The sequence below is a fragment of the Kogia breviceps genome, chromosome 18 (genome assembly GCF_026419965.1).
Source record: "Kogia breviceps isolate mKogBre1 chromosome 18, mKogBre1 haplotype 1, whole genome shotgun sequence".
NCBI classification, from domain to species: Eukaryota; Metazoa; Chordata; class Mammalia; order Artiodactyla; family Physeteridae; genus Kogia; species Kogia breviceps.
In genome coordinates, this window is record NC_081327.1 from 27,935,549 (window position 1) to 27,962,099 (window position 26,551).

General features: G+C 46.8%; 1 protein-coding gene across 10 annotated transcripts in view; it reads left to right on the forward strand.

Moving 5' to 3' along the window:
• The window catches only part of CHD9 (chromodomain helicase DNA binding protein 9), a 244,763-nt gene that overhangs the window by 13,354 nt on the left and 204,858 nt on the right, over nucleotides 1-26,551 (forward strand). The window contains exon 1 of one of the 10 annotated variants that reach the window (XM_059043686.2): nucleotides 15,426-15,621. The exons of the other annotated variants lie outside the window; for them this stretch is intronic. The gene's annotated coding sequence lies outside the window, so the exon portion shown is untranslated. Of the gene's footprint in view, nucleotides 1-15,425; nucleotides 15,622-26,551 lie in introns of those variants that run through there. 10 annotated transcript variants of the gene reach the window in all.

Here is a 26,551-nt window from a genome sequence, read left to right on the forward strand (position 1 = left end):
GAAATCTGTCGAGCCAGGAAGCGTAGTAAATACTGTGACTCTCTGCAAATGTGCACAGTGCAAACAGCTTTTTCCAGTCTGGAAAAATGAAGAGATGTGTCTGTGCAAAACCAGCCAAGTCTCCTCCCCTCCTCCCTTTCCACCACTCCACCTCCACCTCCTGGCAAAGCCTCCCACCCTGCCCCAGACATTCAGTCATCAGCTTTCATCCTTTGTGACTTGCTTCGCCCCAGGAAATAACATTGCCCAGGCTCTGGGGAGATACACCAGCCTCTCCCAGGCATCTCTGAGGGATGTCTGTCTGGTTGGGTTTAGCCAGTCCTCTCCGACCTTGGCCAGATTTGGCTCACAGCACAATTGTGCGGGAAGCAGAGTGGGCCTGGTGTCTCCTCTTCCCTTGCTCACTGCCTGCTTTCTCCTCCCCCTCAATCTTCCCTAGTCTGCTTTGAAAGAACCTTTATCCCATCCCGACTTCCGTGGGACAGTGTTTAGAGGGAAGACTTGCAAAAGGTGAGGGTTTAAAAGCCTTCGCTTTGGGCTAGTACGGGGGGTGGAGGTTCAATGGGAAATTTCCCAGTGACTCAAAGACCACCAGGGCCAGGACAACCTTTGGTTGGTGCAGTTTCCATACAAGAGGGACCTACAGGGAAAATCTGGGTCTGCGCCTTGCCTTGAAGATCCATTTGCATAGCAACTCTGCTGTTTTTGCCTCGATGGTATGTTTGGGCCTGGGGGTAGTGCTGACAAAGACAGGGCACAGGACCGTAAACACCCGTCCACTGGCATGATGCACCAGAGAACACATAGCCAACTGCCTGCCGTTCAGTGTATTGGATGGAGCGCCGCGGTGGATAATCGGAAGAAATGGGTTAGAACCCTGGCTCCCACGAGTAGGGAGTATGTGTGTCATTCACCGCTGTGTGCAAGCCTGCTGGCAGCATGTGCTCCACTAATGGTTGTTGAATCAGTGAGTGAATGAATGAGCCAATAACCTTGGATGCTTTGCCTCCTTGAGCCTCAGTTTCCTCCTCTGTGAAAAATAACATAAAAAAATCTAACCAGCCTAGCTCACCAGGAGAGTGCGTGCGTGTGTGTGTGTGTGTGTGAAAGAGAGAGAGAGAGAGAGAGAGAGGACAAAAGTATGAATTTTCTCTGTCCTCTGTTGTAAACTAGAATTAAAAAGTCAGTTTTTCTCAGGTTCTGTGCTTTACCCTTACTATTTGTGTCCTTAGGAGGAGGGACTATATTCCAGTGTCCCCTGAGCACCTAGTTCTCCATCCTATATTATGAGCACCCTAAGGGCTGGAGACCATTTTATTTATTTATTTTTTTTGTGGTACGTGGGCCTCTCACTGTTGTGGCCTCTCCCATTGCGGAGCGCAGGCTCCGGACGCACAGGCTCAGCGGCCATGGCTCACGGGCCCAGCCGCTCCGCGGCATGTGGGATCTTCCCAGACTGGGGCACGAACCCGCGTCCCCTGCATCGGCAGGCAGACTCTCAACCACTGCGCCACCAGGGAAGCCCTGGAGACCATTTTAAATGCTTTTAACTGAGCAGTTTAAATCAGAGAACAATGATTTTTAAGGTTGGCTTATGACCAGTGCCACGTTGGGCCCATACTTGGCTCCAGAACTCCCCTGAAAGCCTCCCCAGGATGGAACTTGCCTTAGCGCAAACAGTAGCTTTTCATCCAGTGCGAGGGAGAATCTGACCTCCAGATCTCTGCCCATGCTGTTTCCTCTGCCTGAAATGCTCCCCTTCCCTTTCCTTGTCTCGTTCCAACTCATCCTTCAGATCTCAGCCCAGACCTCACTTCTCCCAGAATACGTTCCCCAACTCCTCCCTCAAGCCTATCAGGTCACGCTTCCTCCTCCGTGCCCTCTCCACGTCCACTTCCCCCATCTGAGGGCTTACCCCACTGAATGGCATCTTCCCATTCACTTGTCTGATTCCCTCGTAAACTGTGGGTCCCCTGAGGACAAGGACTGTGTCTTTCTTGTTCATCAGTGTAATCTCAGCGCATGTCACAGTGCCAGATACCGAGAAAGTGCTCGATAAATATATATTGATTAGATGACTAGCAACAGTGTATTGGTGAGATGAGAGAGAGAGAGACAGGCGTCATGAAGGTTCTCTTAGGAGGGTATTGTATTTACTGAAGTATAGAAACAACACTTCTCCTTCTACCAAAATGGCTTGCATGCAGACGAAGCATGCAAATCCAGACCCAGAGATTCACATGCACACCCTGCTGTAGGCAGTCGCTTGTGCAGTGTACTTTCCCTTGCTCTGAAACTCTGTCATCTCCTCCCACGCATCTCTCTCATTCCCTGTATACAGGGAATTGCAAGAGTAAAAGAACCTACCTGGTAGAGTAAAGGTAATGCCAGAGAAAGAGATTTCCATGATCGTACCTTTTTTTTTTTTTCTTTTTTTGGCCACACCCCAAGGCTTGTGGGATCTTGGTTCCTCAACCAGGGATTGAACCTGGGCCGCTGTAGTGGAAGCACGGAGTCCTAACCACCAGGGAATTCCCATGTCTAAAAGCTTTCCTCATCTCTCTCTGCCTTCTAGATTACTGCACCATCCCATCGTGAGGAAATTCTACTTACCGTTATTATGTACAAATCAGGAAGACACCTGAACTTTTTAAAAAAATAGCTTAGTGCATGTTTCTGCCAGCTATGCAGAGTCCTCCCAGATGTTGTCTTTGGGCAAACAGCTCCCAACTCTGTGCCTCTTTTCTCTCTCGCAGAGATGAGGAACAGAAGTTGTCCTCAAAGCACAATGTGACTTTTTTGGGGGAAAGAAAGAGCTCCTTAAGGATGCAGAGTTGCTGGTCATGGTTTTGTCAACCCTGAGAGAAAGGATGGTGTCACTTGCTTCTTCCCACGGGCAGGTGGATCTTAAGTTGTCTTGAAGGTTATCTTGAACGTGCTCAGAGGCTGAAGTGTCGACTTGCCTCCCCCAAAGAAAGAGTTCTGAGCTAGCCACATGAACTGCCTTGGGGAGGAGGAGAATTTCTAAAGGGGATGGGAGCGTTGTTAGTAAGGACCCAACTGGTAGCAGATCCAGCGTGGTAACATGACAGAAATCTGCAAGTGTTTTATGAGCCCGGGAACAGCAGGCAGGGCTACCTCCTTCCTGTGCCAGGCGATACCCTTTGCCCCGTGGCTGCCTCTGACCTCTTCCTGGCTACTTCTCCCAGCGCTGCCGACCGCACTGCAGATGTAGAGGACCAGTTACTAGGTCTGGGCTGCACACCAGGGGTGCTTGGGTGAAACTCGCACTGCAAGACAGATCTTATTGAGCTCATAATGTCAGCCTTGGCAATATTTTCCATCAAAATCAGTTCCCAAACTGGGAGACTTCATGTAAAATCCAGATCTCCACGTCTTTGGAAAAATGGAAGATCTGGCAACACCAGGCTCACGTTCTTCCACAAGAATAACCAGCTAGAGGTGAATGGCTGCTGCCCCCTCCAGAGAGGACTTGCTGTCTCTAGGCCCCGCTGCTACTACCCAGGGCTCCTCCAGGCTGAAACCAATGTCCACTGCCTTTTATCATTATGTTACCTGCTGGGCCCCTGAAGGCACCTGAGGGTCTCTCCCTGGGTGGGGAACCTTCTGTCCCCCAGGTGCTTCATGATGCACTGAGTCCCTTTTCCTCCCTCACCTTGTTGGTGCTGATGTGTCCAGTGTTTCAGTGCTGAGGACTGGGTTCTTTCTGCCTCTAAGTTGTAAGTTGCCATCATCATGAAGAAACACAAGGCCACAGGCTAAGGAGCAGGCAAGGACCTGTTCTTCCCTTCCCAGATAACACACTCCCACTCCAGCAGTAACCTTCTGGGAATCATGCCCGTTTCTTTTCTTCTTTCTATTCCATTAGTGGTTTTCAAAGAGGACGTTTCAGCCAGATAAAGGAAGCAGCTGGCACTGTATCAGGCTTCCTGCAGGATGAGTGTTTTGGGGGGAGTCAGGGCTTTCCTGTGATTTGTTTTCGTACCTGGTAAGTTGGGATCTCCCAGGTCATTGAGGTGTGTTCTCCTAAGGAAGGAATCAGGGCTTGCTTAACTTTGATCATTGAAATCACTGTTCTCCTTGCCCTTCTTTCATAAACAAGGAAATTGGAACAGAGCTAAGAGAGGCTTTTTCATGCACTTCAGGAAAGAATGAGCAATGGAAAAAGGAAATTGAGAGCTTTGGGGAGTTTATAGCAGAGGAGTATTTGAGTTTGAAATAGGAGCTGGGAATCCATATGTTTGGGAGGAAAGAAAAGAAAAGACCCGCCACACGCACAGAGCTTCAAGGGTACGTGCGGAAATAGCTATGGCAAAGGCGGCAGGGAAGCCCACGTGGGCTTTATCAGACCCAGATGTTCAGGCAGCAGTCCTCAGGATGCCCATGAAAGGGTCCAGAGCCAGAGCCTGCTGTGCTGGACTCGGTGTTTTCTTAACTACCGAGAAGCATGTGAAATCAGTGGCCAGGAGCTTTCCACTGTGCGCTCAATGAATCCGTGAGGCCCTACCGGCGTCTTCGCCACACCAGTTACACACAGGCTGGGCTGCCTCTCGGCAAGACTTGGATGTGGACAAGACTGGCTCACCTAGTCCCCGTCCTTGCCTGTCAGCCCCCGTCAAGCAGGGGCTGCCAACTTGCCTCTACTGCCCTCTGCCCCAGACTATCCTTGGAATACAGGAGTTGGAAAGCCTGGGTTTAGCTCTCAATTCCACCTTGCATAAGTGACTTAGACTCTCTGAGCCTCAGTTTTACTGTCTTTAAAATGGGGAAAGAACATTTTTGAGGTACATGCAAGATATAAAGAAAAAAGCACAAAACACATTTTTAAAATCATGTTTTTCAAATTATTCATTATACATTAAAATATTACTATGGAATATTTCAAACGTATGCTCATGTAGACAGAATAAACCCTCATGTACTGGTAACCTCGCTTCAACAATGATCAACTAATGGCCAATCTTTTTTTTGGGGGGAGTTTAGTTGTTTTACAATGTTGTGTTAGTTTCTACTGTACAGCAAAGTGAAGTAGAGTTCCCTGTGCTATACAGCAGGTTCTCATTAGTTATCTATTTTATACATATTAGTGTATATATCTTATTTCATCTATATTTCCATCTACTTTCCCCATCCCCCTGTTAATTTTGCAGCAAATCCCAGATAGTGTATTATTTGATCCCATTATCACACTTATATGCATGACCTGCTCCCTTAACCAACTGAAATGTATCCAATTCTCAGATGTCCCTTTCTGCACCCTTTTCCTCTTCCAGAGTGCCACCATTACCAGCCCAGCCATGCACCTGGTACCCTAAACCTCTCTCAAAGCCATTATTCCTACAAAACTGTCACCACTGATAGCAGCTCAGGTTGTAAGCCCTGGAAGCCTGAGAGGTATTTGCATTTTACTAGACTCTGGTATCTTCAGAGAAAAGAGTGGAACTCTAGGGAATCCCTGGTGGCCCAGTGGTTAGGGGTCCGTGCGTCCACTGCAGTGGGCATGGGTTCGATCACTGGTCAGGAAACTAAGATCCTGCAGTGTGGCCAAAAAAAAAAAAAAAAAAAAAAACTCTAGGGCTTCCCTGGTGGCGCAGTGGTTGAGAGTCCACCTGCCGATGCAGGGGACACGGGTTCGTGCCCCGGTCCGGAAAGATCCCACATGCCGTGGAGCGGCTGGGCCCATGAGCCATGGCCGCTGAGCCTGCGTGTCCAGAGCCTGTGCTCTGCAACGGGAGAGGCCACCACAGTGAGAGGCCCGTGTACCTAAAACAAAACAAAACAAAACAAAACTCTAAAAGGTAGACACTGAACATCAATCCTTGGAAGGAGAAGATACTGGGCCATTCCAAGCTCTCCAGGCCCTTGACATCGAGCTTAAACCCTTCAGGAATTGACTAAGCTCCTCCTCTATTGGTGTTTTTCTTCCAGGAAGAGGGCGCATGCAGCAGAGAACACCAGTGAATTAGGTCCTCCTTCAGCCACTGGCTGCAAGAGAATCAGGGCTCTCCTCTGCCAGCAGATGCTCTACTGCTGACTAAAGTCTGTGACGGAGGTGACTATGAGACTCAGCTGTATTCCCAAGCCCCTGCGGAGTGGATAGAATGCAGGCTCCAGGGGCCAGGAGGCCAGGTTCAAATCCTGCCTGCACCATTTACATCACATCATTTCTCTGTGCCTGTTTCTCTTCCTCATCTGTAGAGATAGGGGTTCCAATACTTAGCTCACAGTTGGTGGAAAGATTAAACGAGGTAATAGTGTCCATTAGGATTCTCTTGGTAACCAGGGACAGAAAATCCAACCCAAGATGCCTTTGGACAAAAAAGGAATTTGGCACCTTACCTTAAGCTGAGAAGTCCAGGGCTGGTGAGAGGGTTCTGCACCCACTTTCCAGTGTGTGGTTTGGAGGGGGTGGTCCCCACAACACCAAGGAATTCTCTGAGATGCCAGATGGGTGTCCTACAGTTCAACTCAGTCCTGACCCCATCTACCTGGAAATACCTGTCAGGTCCCACAGGTTATGCAACTGCCCTTCACTCCAAGCCCACCTCACTTCAGGCACCATTTACAAGTCCAGGTCATCACCTGTGCTTCTGACCGATCAGCTGTAAATCCGAGATTCCCTCAACATCTTCCTCGGGTTCCTTTAATTTGCTAAAGTGGCTCACAGAACTCAGAGAAACAGTTTACTTACTAGATTACCAGTTTATTATGAAAGGATATAACTCAGGAACAGCTAAATGGAACAGATGCATGAGGCAAGGTATGGGGAAAGGGGGTGGAACTTCCATGCCCTCTCCCAGCCCACTACTCTCCCCAGATCACGTGTTTACCAACCCGGAAGCTCTCTGAAAATAGTCCTTTTGGGGTTTTTGGAGGCTTCATAACATAGGCATGATGGATTAAATCATTGCCCATTGGGGATTGAACTCTATCTCTAGCCCTCACCCCTCCCGGGAGGTCAGCAAGGGTGCGACTGAAAGTTCCAACCTTCTGATCACTTGTTTAGTTCTCCTGGTAACCAGCCCTCATCCTCAGGTGCTTTCCAAAAGCCACATTATGAACATAACAAAGGACATCTTTACTGCTCTGTTCATTAAAGAAATTCCAAGAGTTTTAGGACCTCCGTGCCAAGAACTATGGAGGAAGACCAAATATTTCTATTGCTTATTATAAATCACGTTATCACTGGTGGTCCTGGCTGGGTTTGGGGTTCTAATGTCACAATCAGGACTTGGTTTCTCTCTACTTCTTGGTCCATATTTTATGTTTCAATTTGAGTTTAGGGTTAAAGTGGTAAACAAGATGACAGCATCCGCTTTAGCCCCTGTATCCTCTCAGGATCTCCAGAGAGAATCTCTTTTCCAAAAGTCCTAGGAAAAGTCTCACTGATCCTCATGGGGTCACATGACCATCTGTGAAGCAATCACTGTGGTCCCAAGAAATGAGAAGCACTCATTTTCGTAGGCGGAGTCCCTGGATATGTATGTCTGAGGGGAAGCGGAGGGGTGATTCTTAGAGGGAAATTGCAGAGGGAGTTGGGCAGGGTTACCAAAACGAAAGTGTCCCAGCCCTGGTGACAAAGCTGAATATGTGCGTTATAGATGCTGCATAAGTCTTTGAGCACATTATCAAAGCTGATAAAAATGATTTTTAAAAGTTCCCTTCTATCTCATGGAGTATTTTTATTCTTTTTCAAATATGTTCTACATATTTGATCTCATAACAGTCCTGGGGGACAGACAGGAGGACAGGTAGTATCCCCTTTTACAGATGAGGAAATCAGAGCACAAAGCAGGTCAAGACTTTGCCCCCAGTCACACAGCAAGGTAATATGGGCTTGGCAGATACTGCCACATAACATAACTGGCTCTGAATCCCCTGGCAGATCCACTGGAACTGGAAACTGGGATATACAGTGTATGGGTTAATCACGGCCTGACAGGGGGTTTGGATCAGCTGCCCACGTTTGTTGCAGAGTAAGCAGTCTAGACTGGCAGCAGTCTGGGTGGGTCAAGTACCCATCACTGATGCCCTGGCAGGTGGCAAGGGAGAGAGCTGGCACACAGGCCAAGACCCTGCCACCCCAGGGATACCCTCTCATGACCAACTCCCTGTACAGCAAGAGACTGGGTACAGGACTTAGTAAAAAGATGCCAGTCCAAAAAACGTTGGGGGGAGGGCTAAGGCCACGTTTGTTGCCAGGCTGACTTCTCCCAAGGGAAATTGGTCCCAGAGCCAAGAGTGTCCTTTGCCAAGATGTGGAGAGAGAGAGCAGAATCCCCAGTTAAATGGGGGTGGTTTGACCAGAGCTCTTGGGATCCTCCTAAGTGCTGTTGGGCTCTCCACATAGCCTTCAAAAAAACAGCACCCCTCTTCTGCATCCAGGCTCTGAACCCACTGAATAAAAAAGACAAAGGAATGGCAGAGAGCCAAGGTACCACCTTAATTATCACAAAAGTTAGCATGGGGGATGTAGCTTGGTGTGAGAACAAATTGGCTTCCTAGCAGCCTGGAAGGAGGAGGGAACAGAGCAGAACGTTGTGGATAGCCTTCCCAAGCTTTCCCGTCAGACACCATTCCATGGGCATGGGCGGTGAGGGTCAAGACCAAAAGCGTGTTCAGGGAAATCCCTTCTCATGGAAACCAGAAGTGGGGAAAAACAGACAGCGGCAAGTTATTCATCTCTCTGGGCATCAGTCTCTCCTGGGTACAATGGATGATGACAGTACCTCCCTCACGGGGAAGCAGTAGGGTCCAGGGGGATAATGTGTATGACAGCCCTGGCATGTAGTAATCACTCAGTAAAAGCTGCCTGTCTCTGTGTACAGGCCAGGTTCATGGCAGGTGGCCTTGCTTTTCTCTCCAGCACGAAGCCCAGGGCCCCTGTGTCCTGCTGTGTTTGTGTATCGCTCTCTCTCTCCAGCTGTAAAAATTCATGAGAATGTGGGTGTGCCGTGGCTTTTCAGTTCTTGCCTTCTTCCCAGGCTGTGTTCTCCCACTTGGGGGTGGTGGGGGGATGGCAGACCTCCTCTTCACAGTGGTGAGAGCCCCCCTCTCCCCCCAGGCCCTGTTCCAGCAGAGCCTGGCTCAGAGTTCAAAGCCGAGGTGGCTTTGTGGAGTAATTCAGTGACTGCCTGCTCGACCGCCATCTAAGGGTACAGCTCACTCCCACACACCCGTTTGCCGAGCATCTGCTGCCCCGTGTTTTGTGGTGTGGAGGCTGGGAACGGGCCCGTCGCCCCAACTGACCGCCGTGAGGCTGCTTTTCCTTCCTTTCCCCGCTGCCCTTGGGCTCTGAGTCTCACACACAGGCTCGCTCAGTGAGGTTTCAGATCCACTCCCAGGCTGCCTGGCGCTGACTGCATCTGGATTCGCACCAACCTCTTCCTCCTGGGGGTTCAGAGTGTTCTTGGAAGGAAGCCTGGGAAGGGAAAGGCCTTCCCCAGCATTCCCCATCCAGTGGTTGGCTGACAGCGGAGACCTGAACTGCCAAGAGCTCTGGAGTCAGACAGACCTGAGTTCAAATCCCTGGGTGACCTTGGGCAGGCGGCTCACTCTGCTTCGGTTTCCTATTCTGTAAAAAATGTGACAGTAACAGGATCTGCCTCGTGGGATTATTGCCAGGATTCAGTGAGATGCTCACCATGGGCTGCTCACCCCATGTCTGGCAAGCGGGAAGCGCTGGAGAGATGATAGCCCTTGACCATCAGTAAGGGACCTCCCTTCCCAGGAAGGGAGTGAACATGACCTTCTTTTGCCCACCCCACCTCCCAAATTAGACCCCTGTGTAGTTGCTCTGGCTTGACCAAACCCATTTGGTTTTTTGCAGAGACCTTTGGGGCAAGGACTCTCTCTCATTTGTCTTGTAACTCCCCTGCCTAACAAGGTAGCTGACACTTAAAAAGCACTAAATGCTTTGAGTAAATAAGTGGAGGGTAAAGAGCAAGGGAGTGGCTGGTGAGCAGCATCTGTTCCAGGACTGTTTTCTGAACTCTACACCGTTCTTTCTGCGTCTTTCTCTTCTTCCTTCCCTCCCTCCTTCCTCCCCTCCTTCCTTGCTTCCTCTCTCCTTCCTTCTTTCCTTCCTTCCTCCTGACCTTCCTTTCCTTTTTCTAAATGGAAATAGCTTCCTTCTTTCCTTTTCTTGTAATCCAAACTGTGAGAGCATCCCTTGAGAGCCCTTCACCCAGCCTAGAGAGCTTCGATTCCTCTTTCAAATTGAGTCTGTCCCCTGACTCATTCATTAAAATGCATAGGGCATGTGACCAAACTGCATAATGAGTCTCTCATGAGGAAGGCTCAGAGGCACAGACATGCTGCCAACCTCAAAGGCAAATACTTCCCCCCCAGCTGTGGATCAGGTTCATTGGCCGCCATGCCCTGGGAATGCTGGGGGCTGCCGTTCATCTCCAGTAAATCAGCCAAGCCCTGGAGAGCTGCAGCCTGGCGCGGGCTCTGCAGTCTTGGAAACTGCGTTCCTTTGGAGGATCCAACCCATGACCTTTTCTCAACCTTCCTCCACCCCCGCCTCACTTAGTTTTTCATTTATTTCAATATATTTTTAACCACACAAGTAGTAAGTGAATATATTCTTATTATAAAAAATTCAAACATAAAAGCAAGGCTCCTATGATAATTCCCCAATACTGCTACCCCTCTCTGAGATAGCCTTCTTCCAGTGTCCTCCAGCTGCTCTGTAAAAACACCCCATAAAGGCAATTTGAGGACCCAAGCACCCTTTTGCCCTCCTGAAGTCCTAGGCCAGTTCTCAACAGAACAGCCAACATGTATCTTGGACCCTTTCTCAGCCCCCTTCCTAGCAGCCCTCCAGTCCACCATGTGTAATCCCCACTCACTCGGGGAAACTCCCCTGAATCCCATCCCTGCAAGAGAACCCTACCATCTACACTTAGGAAGAAAACAGATAAGCCAGATTATTCCCTGATTAGACATTTAGGTTTAACTGTTTTCCAGAGGTGTCTGCACTTTCATTTGGAATCTTGCGGCATTCAAGGTGTCAGAATCCGCTGATCATCATGGTGGCCTCTCAGGCACCAAGGCTGCCTGTGTTCCACTTCCGGGGAACGAGCCTCTCCGAACCCACTAAATATGTCACTTGGGTAATAACCTGTTCCGCCAGGGTGTGGCCTTGGGAAAATCACTAACTTCCCTGGATCACATTAACTGACCTGCAGGATGGGAATAATACTAGCACCTCCTTCACTGGGTTGTTGTGAAGCTTAAATGGAACTATCAATGAAAAGCTTTTAGCATTTTGCCTGGTATGTAGTCAAGATGAAATTAATTATCATATCATGGTCAGGAATTATCCTCATCATCATTAGTTTTACTCTAATCCATAATACTCCAATTCATTCATTCCAGAAGTATTTTTATTGAGCACTTACTTCGTGCCGGGCACTATCCTTGATCCTGGGAGTCCAGCAGAGAAGGAGTCAGACACAGTTCCCACCCTCGACGGGCGTGTGTTCTGACACAAATGTATTGGACCTTTCTGTTTGATAAGCACTTTGTTCTCAGTTATGTCATGTGGTCCTCACTGATGCCTTTCAGTCAGGCAATGGCCATACGATTGTCCCCGTTTAGGTTTAGAGAATTAAACTGAGACAGTTAGAAACTGCCCACCTACAACCTGATCTGGGGTCTTTCTGATTCCAGTCTCTTGAGGTATCAATGATTGTTCTGGGGCCTGGGGCTGGGTGAGGGGCTTTGGAGCAGCTCCCAGAACTTGAAAACCCTGACCCCACCAGCAGTAGCACAAAAGAGAGACAGGACCGCCCTCCGTGTGCCTCTGAGATCCCCAGTTAGTTCTGTCGGTGAAGTCAATCACCTGGGCCTAACAAGCTTTCTCTGCTTGGTGCCAGCTTCCGGGGCCATTTTATCAATGAAAAAGTGCTTGCTCCATCCAGCCTGTGACCCATGGGCCTGGCCATGACTGCAGGCATCTTAGCTGTCTGAGTGCACTTCCTCCTGGGCTCCCCCCAGAGCAAGAGAGAGAAGGGCTAGGACTGTGGGTTCAGTGACCAAACTGCATCTCCTTGGGGAGGGAGGTGCCAGGACTCCCAGCTGGAACCGGGTTCTCTGCACACAGCCAGCATCCCTCAAGTCAGGGCCAGGCTGGGCAGAGAACAACACACACAGGAACTAGAAGTCTATCCAGGGCAGGCCTGGCAAAGACCCCAGGGAGAGGGCACTGAGGGCCAGCCACCACGTGGATAGACCCAGGACCTGAACAGGGCTCTGCTGGGTACATTTCGCTGCCCCCATCACAGTGACCACTTGCTCCTACCCTCTGACTGCAGGTGGCAATTCTGAACTGGCACAGCAGTACGTGACTGGTGAAGGGTCCCCCACCTCCAAGGTCAATGCTGCCTAATCCTCATGGAAACTCACACACCCCTGCCCTTCTTCAGGGTCCTTTATCCACTCTGTCTTGACAAGCCCACACCCTTCGAGGTGTGCTTCACACCCACCCCAAGAGTAGAGTTTCATTTTCTCTTTCATTGAATCCAAGTACACAGGATCATTCATAATCTGATTCATGACATTCTTTCGTCTTCATTTGGACCTTGCACAGCATGCATCTGGTTATTTATTATTTATTTATGTTTACTTATTTATTATAATACAGTAAACACCTGTGAACCCACCACCCACTTCTTCCTATGTGTTTCAGCCCTTCCCATCACTTCGCCTCCCTCACCCATCCTGAATCTTGACTTTACCATTCATTGCTTTTCTAAAAATCAGTTTTAATATATTCTTCTAAAAGTTGCATTGCTTAGATCTTGTTTTTACCTTGCTTAAGAGAATATTGTTATATGCAGTCTTCTGGAATGTACTTTTTCCTCAAAACATTATATTGCTAAAATTCATCCATATTGTAGCATAGAGCTATGTATGGTCCCTTTGTCCTCTCTATCACATCCCACGAGTACTTTTTTTTTTTTTTTTTTTCCGGTACGCGGGCCTTTCATTGCTGTGGCCTCTCCCGTTGCGGAGCACAGGCTCCGGACGCGCAGGCTCAGGGGCCCAGCCGCCCCGCGGCATGTGGGATCTTCACGGACCGGGGCACAAACCCGCGTCCCCTGCATCGGCAGGCGGACTCTCAACCACTGCGCCACCAGGGAAGCCCTTTGTTTTTTTTTTTGATAGGTAAGAAGTGGATTTATTTAGAGAGATACACATTCCATAGAAAGAATGTGGTCCATCTCAAAAGGCGAAAACTGCCTTGGGAGAAACACACTCCACAGACAGAGGGTGGGCCATCGCAGAAGGTGAGAGGCCCCACAAGTATTAATTTATTCTCCTGTCAATGGACAGTTGAGTCGTTACCAGCTTTCCACTACTTTGAACGTGCTGAGCTGAACATTTTGCGCACATCTCCTGAAAAACAATGTGAATGTACCCATTTACCAACTCACCAACAATGAACGTGTAAGGGTCCTATTGATACACATCCTCTCCAGTACTTGGCATTATCAGGCTTCTTAATTTTTTCCAACTGAAAGGTTATCTCACTGTGGTGTCTCCCTGCGGTCTGTTCATTTTTATTGGCCATCCGAGTATGGTTAACAATGGTTAGTGGTGCAGTGGGGCTCACCCTGCCCGGGGGCCATGGGTCTATCCACGTGGTGGCTGGCCCTCAGTGCCCTCTCCCTGGGGTCTTTGCCAGGCCTGCCCTGGATAGACTTCTAGTTCCTGTGTGTGTTGTTCTCTCTCTGCCCGGCCTGGCCCTGACTTGAGGGCCAGCCAAAGCCTCTCCAAGTTGGGACCATGTCATTGTCTTGTTCAGCTGTGGGTCCCCAATAACCAGCACGGTGCCTGGCAACTCACTGTTATCATCACTGTCATCATCCTAACAACAACGATAATAATAGATTAACGGGTATTGAGCACTTACTAAGTGCCAGGTGCTATCCTAACTAATGCCTTTACTTTTATTATCTTGTTTCATCATTTCAGAAACCCTATAAGGTAGGTTCTATATTACCCTCTTATAAAAGAGGGGGAACTGAAATTAAATATCTTTTCCAGAATCATACAAATAAGTAAATGATGGAGCCATTTACCATACCTGAACCCTGGCATCTGACACCCAAGCCCTTAACCACTATATTATAGGTATCCAATAATACTTGAATGTAGTGCCTTTACTTACCGGTAACCAGAGGCAGGGTCAGATGCCTTGGCGCTTTAACTTTTTATCTCCTATCAGATATATTTAACATGCATCCAAATTTTGGTTATAAACAAAGCTTAGAAGATTTTTATAATTTTACTGTAGTCAAATGTAACTCACTTAATTTATGATTGGTTATAATTTCTCAGCAATTATTATGCAGACTTGAGAACTCTCACTGTGAGTGAACTCTAACCTGCAGATTGTTCTTAAATGTCATGAGATGTTTATGAATTTCTCCTTTACCAATAATTCCTCTAACCCTGCTCTATGTTTTCCTCTTATCAATCACACTTATTATCTCTAACATACCATATAATTTGCTTATTTTTGTGTCCGTTATTCACGCACAAGGGTAGGAATATTTGTCTGCTTAGTTCTGTCTATATCTTTAATTGGTTTAGCACTTATGTAGACCTGAAACTATAGTGCCTGGAACTATACCTGGCCAGAGAAACAGCTCAGCAGATCTTTGGTGAATGAATGGCAGAAGTGTATGCTTCCAGGGATGAGTGAATGAGTGAATAAGCCAACGAATAGTAAATTGAACAGTTAATGAAGATTGGCTATATTATTTTGATTTGGTGGTTTTATTTTTTCTTTCAGAGCCAACTCCTTTTATCAGGGTTCAGGTTTCAAACACTTCTGTAGGCCCTGGGAGGCCAGAGATTTTGTGTCTCTATGCCAGATGGCTAAAACAGTCCTGAGGATCCAAAACAATGTTTTGCTGCCTCTTCCTTTATCTCTTAAAAACCAACATCAGCAGTGAGCAGCCTGCCTCAAATGAGACTGGCAACAAGGCAGGACGCATTTAAAAAACAAAACAAAACAAAAAACTCCTGGCAGCATTAATATAGCAATTTTTCTAGCAATCTCCATCAGGTCCAATGCACGCTGTTATATGTGCAAAACATCTGACATATGCTTAACAGGCTTGAACCCCTGGCTGTTGTTTGTATTTCCAAACTGGGGTGCACCAGATAAATTCAGGAATCAGGAACCATCCCTCCTAGTCAAGCATTTGTGGCTCAGTTCTCAGAGCCAGGCCAAACGAGTAATTATAGCTTCCCTCTGTGGTGTACAGGGCAGGAGGCTGATTTAATAAAGGAAGCCTGCTGTCTGTCTCCAGCCTGGCTCTGACTCATGAGACCAGGGAGTCCCAAACTCGCTACCCACAGAGGGCGGCGAGCAGCTGCGGGGGGTGGTAGGTGCGGGTGGCCGCCTAGCAAAGCCGAAAGCCCAGAGAATGAGGAAACTCCCTGCTTGGCCCTGACGAACCTGCAGCTGGAGCCAGAGGAAGTGAGGCTCAGACAGCGCAGCTGCTGTTCCAGCAACTGCAGCCCCTGCCACACCCTTGAAAGGAGGCCCCCGCCGCGTGGAGATGTAAAATAAAATGGGTTAGTAATTTTCACATTCGGGATTAACTGGGGGAGAAACCAGATCGCCTCTATGAGGGACGGCTGCCTTTGCATGCTAGGCCGGTGGCTTGGGTTTCTTGTAGGGGCCTTGGGTGAATGGAGTCTGGAGAGATGAGCGCTCTGTCCTTTTGATTTCCCACTTGGGCAGGGGAGGCAGGTAATTAGGTCTTTACAGCCACAGTGGCAGTTTGACCTGGGAGTGGCTTCAGCTCTGTGAGGGCATGAGGGCGACAGCCTGCTCTGGGGAGGATTTGGACTCCACCCTAGTCGGGTCACCGGCGGTCATTTTATCCTTCCTTCTGTCTCCTTCCTCCTCCCCTGGCAGGCAGCCAGATGGAGACAACTTGCCCTCCTCCTCCAGGCCCTGTGGGCCAGGAGATTCCAGCCCATACCCCTTCCCTTCCCGCTGAGTCATCCACCTCCCGGTCAGGTGATCCTCCCCTGGGCCCTTCCAAGAGCACCTTGACCCATATTCCGAACTCTCCATTGCAGCAGGTTCGAATCGTCCTGAGAGAGGGCCCGCCAGGCCAGCGGGCAGGGGGCCCAGGTGCCGCTGCTGGCAGCCCCAGGCTGCAGACCAGGCGCCCCGGACTGTAGGAGGGGGGTGCTCCCCCCTGAGAACCACGAGACAAGCCTGAAAACTGGCGAGTTAGGAGGCTGTGTGCCCAGCGGGGGAAGGGAGGTGTCGAGTTGAGTCATCTGGGAAAGCTGACAGCCACTGGGGGACACACGCTTCCTCCCCTCCCATTTTGGGCTGGTGGCTCCCTGCCAGGCCCCTACTGAGCAGGCTGCCGGGGACAAGCAGGGCAGCGAAGGGCACATGCGATCCCAGCTCCAGGGTTGGGTGATACTGCTGTCCAGGGGAGGGGAAAGGTGAGGAACTGTGCAAATCATGGGATCAACCTAGATGACTCATCGGGATAATCCCAGTGGAGAAAATAGCTCCACCCCACCCCTACCCACAAGGAACAAGTTCCCGTCCCCAAATCACCCAAAAAAACAGCTTCGACTTACTTTGTCTATGGGTTCTTTGTGCAGTTGCGGCCTGTGCACTCTTTGTGTCCCCTGGATGTGAGGATAATGGGGGCGGTGCTGTGGGAAAGGAAATTAGCAGGGAAGGGTTCAGAATCAAACTTCAGTCACTGTAGACCTCAGTCTCCAATCTGTAACTGGGGGCAGGGGTGTAATAAAACCACACTACGTACATCAAATGGTGTGAGGTTAGGTCAGATGGCATGTGTAAAAATATTCTATTAATCATGCATAATTTTGCATAACTATATGATGTTCTCTTCTCTAGATTGTTATATCATTCCCTCCTTTTTTTTTTTCTTTTTAAATTTTTTGGCTGTGCCCTGCCGCACACAAGATCTCCCCCCAGCAGGGATCGAACCCGCACCCCCTGTAGTGAAAGGGCAGAGCCTTAACCACTGGACTGCCAGGGATCCCCCAACCCCAGCCCCAGCCCCTTCTGAGAGGATCATTTTATTTGCTGAATGTCCCAGACATAGAAGAGCCTGGCCCTGGGTGTGTTCACGAATGCAAACAAAACGGTAGCTTCTGTCTACATTATGGTCTATCAAGTCTCATGCACAGCCCCACGTAGCATGATTACACACCACCCACAGGTTAACTGTACATCATTTTATTCTTTCATATCAAGAAAAGCTGTGCCTGTATCATAATTTGGATAATAATCTGCAGACTGGAGCAAAGTCCATTTTTAAATCAGAATGTAAACTTAAGAAGTTACTGCCTGGGGCACAGTGGGTGCTAGATGGCAGGGCAGGTGCAAGTGACACGGTTGGAAGCAAAGACAAAGGGAAGAGGGAAAGAAGGGAATCAGTAAGTGTAGGAGCAGAGCTGGATTTACCAGGAAGCTAATAATGCTTACATTTCAGGGCCCTTCATTTGCATGCATTCCAAGGTCTGGTACCTAATTTTTCATTTGTAATTACATATTCCTTTCCTAAAAGCGAGCCCGCAGTATTGTATACACTTCAGGCCCCACCACACCTGGATCTGCCCCTTTCCAGAAGGTCTCTGAGAGACTCAACCTTTGTTCTTGTATAAGATTCACAAGCACAAAAGAAATGCAAGCAGTATGGGGGATGTGGCGTTTCCACATTGTCTCCACCGTGAACTCAAAATCTGAAATATGCAGGAAGATCCACATGTAAGCCAGGCAAGGACAACACCCTAAGGAATGGGATGGAGAAAGAGGGTGGAGGTCAGGAATGCACAGAATTATTGGACCAATTCCAACTGACTTCCCGAATCCACTGTGGTAGTTCCAGGGCTCTGCAGTGTCCAGGCTTGAATCTGGTTGCACAGCATGGGGCAGTGGAAAGACAGTGGCTTGCAATCTGGAAGTCTCTAACTAGTCCTGGCTGGTCTTCTCTAGTCCTCTCTCATTAACTAGCTATGTGGCCCTGGTGGAGTAACTTAACCTCTTTGGGTCTACATTTAAGATAACGGTGGGTGCTTTCGGAGTGCTTTGCTTAAATTGCCTTGCTGATCACTGTGTTCCCATTGTTGAGTGCAATGTAATAATAATAAAAGTAATAATTAGTATTATTTTATATTAATAGCAAAAATTTACATAGTGCTCATAGATGTGGAAACTGAAGTACAAAGCTGTTACTAAATTTCCCCAGGTCATCCATCTAGTACACGGCAAAGCTGTGATTCAAACTCAAGCAGTCTGGTTCCAGAGTCCCCCTTTTCAATCACTTTACATTTTAAATAAATATTTTTTTTAACTAATAGATTTTATTTTTTAGAACACTTATAGATTTACAGAAAAATTGAGAGACAGTACAGAGAGTCTGAGGAATGAAGCAAATCAGCAAATGAAGTATCCTTTGATTGAGACCATGATTCATTACCCAAGGTACATGGGAAAGGAACTGGTGAGCTCTCCATTTTGTATAGGTTACTCCACCTAATTCTCATAGCTGACTGCTTTGTTAAGTAGGTAGCATTAACAGCATTTTTCAGTGAGGAAACTAAGGCTCAGAGAGGCTAGGGGACTTGTCCCAGATAATGCAGCAGATGGAGGTTTAAGACTAGAAAGTTATGATGTATCGGATCCTAAAGATATGTTTGCCTCTCTGAAAACTTCATAATTATCACCAAAAGGTATTTTGTTTTATGTTTATTTCCCTAACGTTCACCTCTAGTGCCACGGAGTTTTAAAAATGCTTTGTAACGTTTTATGTTTTTTGGTCCAGGAAGGTGGGTGAGGAGGCAGTGATTATGATTCCATTTTATAGAGGAGGCTACTCAGGCTGTAAAAATTAAGATCCTATGATAAGTGCTGAGGTAGAGTCAGGATTGAAACACGATTTGTTGACTCTCCTTCCTTTTCATTCAAGCATCCCTCCATAATAAACTACCTCATTGCACGTTTACTCTTGCTAAGCCCACACAGAGGAAATACCTTGTTTGCTATGAGTCTCCAAGGGGCTGCCTGTCTTCCCAGAGGCCGGCCAGGAGAATTTTTCCAAAACCGGAGCCGTGACTTCGTTTAAATCCTTTACTACATGTTTGGCATTTTATCTGCTCTGTTGCCAAAGCATGGAGAGAAGGGGTTCACTGTTACATTTTCTTTTCCCCCCTGTACTGAACTAACCCAAGGGGGAGTTGGCCATTTTCAGTTAAAGAAGGTTGTGCCTGATTCTGATGGCACAATCAGAAACTGCATTGCCAGTGTTGGAAACCCATTTCATGATGGCAGCAAAGAAAGGGTTTCCACTCAGCCCTCAGCTCTCCGGCCAATATAAGTATATTTCTGAAGCAAGCAGATTATCTTTGGCACTTCCCCTTCCTTGACAGCCTCTAGCTGGAGGCACCCAACGTATTACCCCAGAGCAGAACATATTCTTTTTCGTTTGTTTGTTTGTTTTTACTTGATCTTCTCATTTTGAAAAACTTTCAAGCTTATGGAAATGGTGCAAGAATGAGGTGTCATAGATTAAGAAGGGCTTACTTAACGTTTTTATTTTAATTTTTTATACAATTTTTAAAGATCACACTCCGTTTACATTTGTTACAAAATGTTGGCTGTGTTCCCCATATTGTATAATACTTCCTTGTAGCCTGTCTTACACCCAATAGTTTGTACCTCCCACTCCCCAACTCCTGTACTGCCCCTCCCCGCCAAGAGGGTTAATTAACTTTAAAAATCTTATTTACTGTAATTTTATTTTACTTTAAAATATTAATTTTATTTATTTTGACTAGGAGTTGTTTGTCTGGTTCAAAATTCAAGAGGATATACAGTGAGAAGTCTCTCCCAAACCTTGTCCCCCATTATCCAGTGTCCTTTTCTAGAAGAAGCCAATGATTCAGTTTATTATGTACCCTTCCAGAGATATTTCATATGTATACAAGAAAATATAATTGTATGCATGTATTCTTGTTTTGCCTTTTTTTCCCCGTGATAGCATACTCTATTATCCCACATCTTGGTTTTTTTTTTTTTTTTTTTTTTTTTTTTGCGGTACGCGGGCCTCTCACTGCTGTGGCCTCTCCCGTCGCGGAGCACAGGCTCCGGACGCGCAGGCTCAGCGGCCATGGCTCACGGGCCCAGCCGCCCTGCGGCATGTGGGATCCTCCCGGACCCGGGCACGAACCCGTGTCCCCTGCCTCAGCAGGCGGACTCTCAACCACTGCGCCACCAGGGAAGCCCCCACATCTTGTTTTCGTATTTGAAATCATTCTAATTCCATTCATAAAGAGTACTCTCAATTTTTAAAAAATTATTTTATTGTATTCCATTGTATGGGTATTCCATAATTTGGTTAACCAGGTCCCCAAGGTGATCACTTAAGTTGTTTCTAAACTTTTGCCTTTACTGACAGTACTGTAGTGAATAACCCTGTACATGTGTTATTCCTGAGGATAGATTGTAATAGAGACCAGAATTAAGGTTCTACTATGAGATTATGTCCAGGAAGTTTCATAAGTTCAGGTACTTAGAAGGCAGGTCATTCCTTGCCTCTGTTCTACACTCCTTTGATCTGTGATTGGTAACCTAATCTTACATGCTCTAGGTCTTTAAATTTTCACTGGTGCTATCTCCAGTCACAGCAGTGATAAAAGAACTTTTCAGCATTTTCTCTTGCTAAGATGGTCTGTTTCTCACTGGTCTCTGGTGCCCACCTCTGCTCAGAACATTGGCCAGTTAGTTCAACAAATAGTACCTGTGTTGCTACCATGAATCTAAACTGGTCTGGGACCCATCAGTCAATTTGTGTTCTGACCTTGGTGCCAGGTTAGAACACTTGAACCAGAAGTTCAGGCTTCATGCTGTTTGTATTTGAGACATAATCAAAGTTTCCCAAGTGTGCTGTTAGAAGAATTCAAAGAAGCATGGTAAAAAGGTATACATACCACCACCAACGACAAAAAATGATAAACAGCTATTTCCCAAAGGACAGCTGGAAGGCAGTGCTGCAAAGTTAAGTAGCCAGGAACATCCTCTGCTGCTTTTTCAAAGTAGGTCTTATTACATATATTTACTAGGACACATTTCAGATAAAGAACTTAACTCCATCATTGTTAGCTAACTAAACTCCATCATTGTTAGAGGAAAGCAAGAAAGGTTCATAATCTAGTTAAATATGCAACTGCCACAATAAGCACACACACACCACACCACCACCATCACCATACCCCACACCCCACACCTTACATGTGGTGTGGTTACACTGTAGCTTTTTTTTGTGTGTGTGTGGTACGTGGGCCTCTCACTGCTGCGGCCTCTCCCGCTGCGAAGCACAGGCTCCGGACGCGCAGGCTCAGTGGCCATGGCTCACGGGCCCAGCCGCACTGCGGCACGTGGGATCCTCCCGGACCGGGGCACAAACCCGTGTCCCCTGCATCGGCAGGCGGACTCTCAACCACTGCGCCACCAAGGATGCCCACACTGTAGCATTTTGGGAAAAAAAAAAAAAAAAAAGCGATCTCATTTAGCATTCTGCTTCCCAGATGGGCTACCCTACATCTCTTCTAAATATTAGAAAAAAAAAGACTGTATTTCGTCCTTGAAAATACTTAGGAAAGGAAATACGTACGTTCGTTCCACAAAATATATATGTATATAAAGGAAAGATTACATCAAAACTTCTGAGCACCCTTCCAGCTTTAAAATATGTAGTCACTCTCATCATCAAGAAGTTCTCCTTGGACATCCCTGGTGGCACAGTGGTTAAGAATCCGCCTGCCAATGCAGGGGACACGGGTTTGAGCCCTGGTCCGGGAAGATCCCACATGCTGTAGATCAGCTAAGCCGGTGTGTCACAACTACTGAGCCTGTTGTGCTCTAGAGCCCGCGAGCCACAACTACTGAAGCCCACTCACCTAGAGCCCGTGCTCCGCAACAAGAGAAGCCGCCACAATGAGAAGCCCACATGCCACAATGAAGAGTAGCCCCCGCTCTCTGCAACTAGAGAAAGCCTGCACACAGCAACGAAGACCCAATGCAGCCAAAAATAAATAAACTTATATTAAAAAAAAAAAGTTCTCCTTTCCATCTGTTAACTATTTTTTAAAAAATATTTATTTATTTATTTGGTTGCCCCAGGTCTTAGTTGCAGCAGGCGGGCTCCTCAGTTGTGGCATGTGGACTCCTTAGTTGTGGCATGGGAACTCTTGGTTGCAGCATGCATGTGGGATCTAGTTCCCTGACCAGGGATCGAACCTGGGCCCCCTGCATTGGGAGTGCAGGGTCTTAACCACTGTGCCACCAGGGAGGTCCCCTGTTAACTATTGAAATAATTGTCACCCGAGGCTTGAGCATGATACATGACAAGTTCATTTATTTCATAAACCTTTATTGAGTATCTGCTGTGGACCAGGCACTGCCACAGCACTGAGGATGTGGTGGGCAGACAGAGATCTTTATCCCATGGGGCTTATGTTGTAGTGGAGGCAGAGAGACAGTAAACAACAACAAAAGATACAGTATATCATATGGTGCTAAGTGATATGGGGACAAATAAAGCAGGGGATGCAGTAGGGAGTTTGAGGATGAGGGGGGAGGGTCACATTTTTAAATTAATTAATTAATTAATTATTTTATTTTGGGCTGCGTTGTGTCTTTGTTGCTGCGTGTGGGTGTTCTCTAGTTGCAGTGAGCAGGGCTTGCTCTTCGTTGCGGTGCATGGGCTTCTCATTGCAGTGGCTTCTCTTATTCCGGAGCACGGGCTCTAGGCACGCAGGCTTCAGTAGTTGTAACACGCAGGCTCAGTAGTTGTGGCTCACGGGCTCTAGAACGCAGGCTCGGTAGTTGTGGCGTGTGGGCTTAGTTGCTCTGCGGCATGTGGGATCTTCCCGGACCAGGGCTCGAACCCGTGTCCCCTGCATTGGCGGGTGGATTCTTAACCACTGTGCCACCAGGGAAGTCCGAGGGTCACAATTTTAATTTATGAGGTTAAGGAAGGCCTCACTGAGAAAGTAGCATTTGAACAAAGTCCTGGAGGAGGGGAGGTGATATAATGGTGGCCCTTCAGGTACAAAGTAAATAAACCTCCTTTGTGGTATAATTTGAGGGTAAGCCCTTTTTATCTCCAAATGTTCTTTTCACCAACTAATCATGATCCCTAAAATTCTATTATTAGTGATACACACTTAGGTTAAGATGCTAAAATAAAAAATATACGGTTCTGAACTATTAAAACCTTTGGGTGAATTTGTTTATCTGATACTTTTGTAAGTTTCAGCGATGGAGGAGAGTAAGGTGATTGAACAGGGGGAGGTACGTGCAGTGATAACAGATTTGAGGATGTGCAAGGAGCAAGAATGTGACACAAGGGCCTGGGTTGCTGCTGCTAAGAGCAGGACTGAATCCCCCTTAAGAATTGCTCTCATTTTGCCTTCTGTGTCCACGTCCATGTTGCCCAGTCCTGGGGTTGATCCTGGAGCTCTCAGCCAGTTCCTCCTGACCATAGTGCTAAGGGAGGTGCTCTGGGATGCAGGAAACCGGCTGATGGGTGGTTTAATAATATCTCCCAGGGAGGCTTGGCGGAGTGTTTGGAGTTGTGCTGCAGACAGTCATGTAAAAGGGGACACACAGGAAAGCAAGTCTGAGACTTGTAGCTGTATTAGTCTGTGGTTAATTTAACAGCTCTCAGAAAAATAAACGAGTCAGGAAACTCTGAACGTTTCCTCCTTAATCAGTGCAGGAAAGCAGCATCATGTATGATGACATTCACCTCATCTTTTGAAATGAGATTATCCCCTATGTCTGTATCTTAGGTTTACCTTTGTTCCTGTAAGTCCCGTTCTCAAAAAATCCTTCTATAGACAAAAGCTTTAGACCATGGGTCACAAACTCAAATGCCTACAGGGACCAGAGAATAATGGACACAAGTAGGTACGGATTGGTGGGGACCGAGACACAGAGAGTGCTTGCCCCTTCTTAGCTCCTGGGAGCGTTATCAACTGGGAATGAAAGTTCAGTATTGCTAGAATTTTTCATTTTTCAACAGAAGGTGGAAATCCAAATTTTTAGGCAAAATCTTCTGATTTTTAAGTGTTGGCAATCAGTCCAAGATAGTTGGATACACTGCACAGGCCATTTATGATGTCTGATATAAACAGGGAATTTTGGTACATTACGGAACACGATAGCAAAGGTAGGCACAGGAGGGACATCTGATCAACCTGCAAGTTTGAGAAGGTAAAGTTTTTAGGGAGTTGACTGCTTTGCCAAGGTTCTGCCTCATCTCTTTAACCAGTTATCTTGGGAAATAAATCAAAATTTCCCAAGTGTGCTATTTGAAGAATTCAAAGCTAGGAACCTTGGAGTCGTCCTGGTGGCATGGGAGAAAATGCTGAGCAGAGAATTCAGAGGCCTGGCTCCTAGTGTTGGTTCTTTCACAAACTCAGGGTGCTACCTTGGGTGGATCTCTCAGTCCCTTGGGGTTTAATTCCCTTATCTGCAGAATGAGGGGCTGGACTTAACGGATTTTTAGAATGTCCCCCTCCAAGCCCAGGAAGTCTTCAGACATGCATTCGAGGGGTGGAGAAGGGCAGGGCATCCCAAAGCTCACCGAAAGGCTGCACAGCTTTTGTTCTGTTTTTTCATTTGGGACTTCTGCTTTTCTGTGTTTTAGATCTTGAGCTTCTGAAAAAAAAAAAAATCTTTTTAAAGAAAGAGTTTCCTCATTTTCAAAAAAGTTTCAAAATCATTGAATTAGTTTATCAGTGTCAGTAATATGTTATTAGTTGAGGTTTGCAAACTCTATGAGGTGTGCAGCTAACCGAAATGATAGGTCTTTTCTCCATTTGTCTACCACTGCTTGTCTGGTTACAACTGCTGCCAGCTCCCACCTCAGGCATAAATCAAATCAACAAGTGGCCAACAAATAGTTTGGGAAGATCTGACACGTGACCCAGTTCAATAGATTGTTTGGGGGGATTTAAGAAAATCTTTCTTTTGGTGATCAGATGTGTTCTTTTTGTGATACTATATATACCTATAAAATAGAGTCATATTTGCTACTAAATAAGCTTTTCCTGGTTCACATGATTTGGTAAATTATATAAACATTTCACAGTGATCTGCAGCTTCCTGGGGCTCTGACACTGGGAGAAATCTGAAAATCACTCGACTGACTTTTAAAAATTAGCTATAATTTATTGATAATCTAATATGTGCCGGTTTTATGTATATCATCTCTAAACTTCAGATTATTTGCACTGCAAAAGAGATATTTTTAATCTCTTTTTTATTAATAAATAAAGAAACTAAGGCTAGGTGAGGTTAAAGACTTACCTGGACCACATAGGATTCTAACCCATACCTGTCCCAGCATATTCTCAGCCAGACAACCTCAAAGGTCGCTTCTAACCTTGAGAAGTTAGGAGGCAGGAGTTCTTCTGTTTTAAGCTGTCCTAGGATCAGCTGCAAAACTGCTGTCAACTTGCAACTTTCCAGATCCTCTTACCTACTGAAACCCTTGAATTAAGTTTTGTTAACTCATAGTTATTCAAGTTTAGTGCCCTGATCTTTACTAATAAGAGGGCCTCTGAATTTAAATAGTCCCTTGCATAGCCAGGACATCTTCTGTAGGAGATGAAAGAACTTTAGATCAGACTTTTGGGGATGAATAAGTGGATTTATCGTGTTATGTCTGTACTTGGCCAAGCTGAGTTTCTCCTGTTGCAAAAGAAATGACTTTCCCTGTTGGATGATCTACCTACTGTTCTGGTCTAATGGATTCAGTTTCCCTAGTGGACAACTTTTTTGTTCAGCATTTTGCTGGGCACATAGTATAACCTAGGTCAGTATTTCTAATGACTGTAACCACTGGATTTATTTACTTATTTATTTATTTGCTTAAAAGTTCACCTACATGGGCTTCCATGGTGGCACAGTATTTAAGAATCTGCCTGCCAATGCAAGGGACACGGATTCGAGCCCTGGTCCGGGAAGATCCCACATGCCATGGGGCAGCTGAGCCTGTGCGCCACAACTACTGAGCCTGCGCTCTAGAGCCCGTGAGCCACAACTACTGGAGCCCGCACACCTAGAGCCCATGCTCTGCAGCAAGAGAAGCCACCACAATGAGAAGCCCGTGCACCACAACGAAGAGTAGCCCCCTCTCGCCGCAACTAGAGAAAGCCTGCGTGCAGCAACAAAGACCCAATGCAGCCAAAAATAAATAAATTTTTTTAAAAAGAGCTTATAAAAAAAGAAGTTCATCTACAAGACAGTAGACCAGTAATTTTCATTTACACACCACAACATTTTCAGAGAATAATGTTTGTGAACATTATTAGTAAGAAACAGAAATGTGAGGCAGAGAGCATAGGTGTTCTGATTCTCATTTAACAGGCAAGAAAAATTGCTTATAATTCATTCAGTTGGCAAGTGGTAGGGCCTGAATTTCTACTTGTA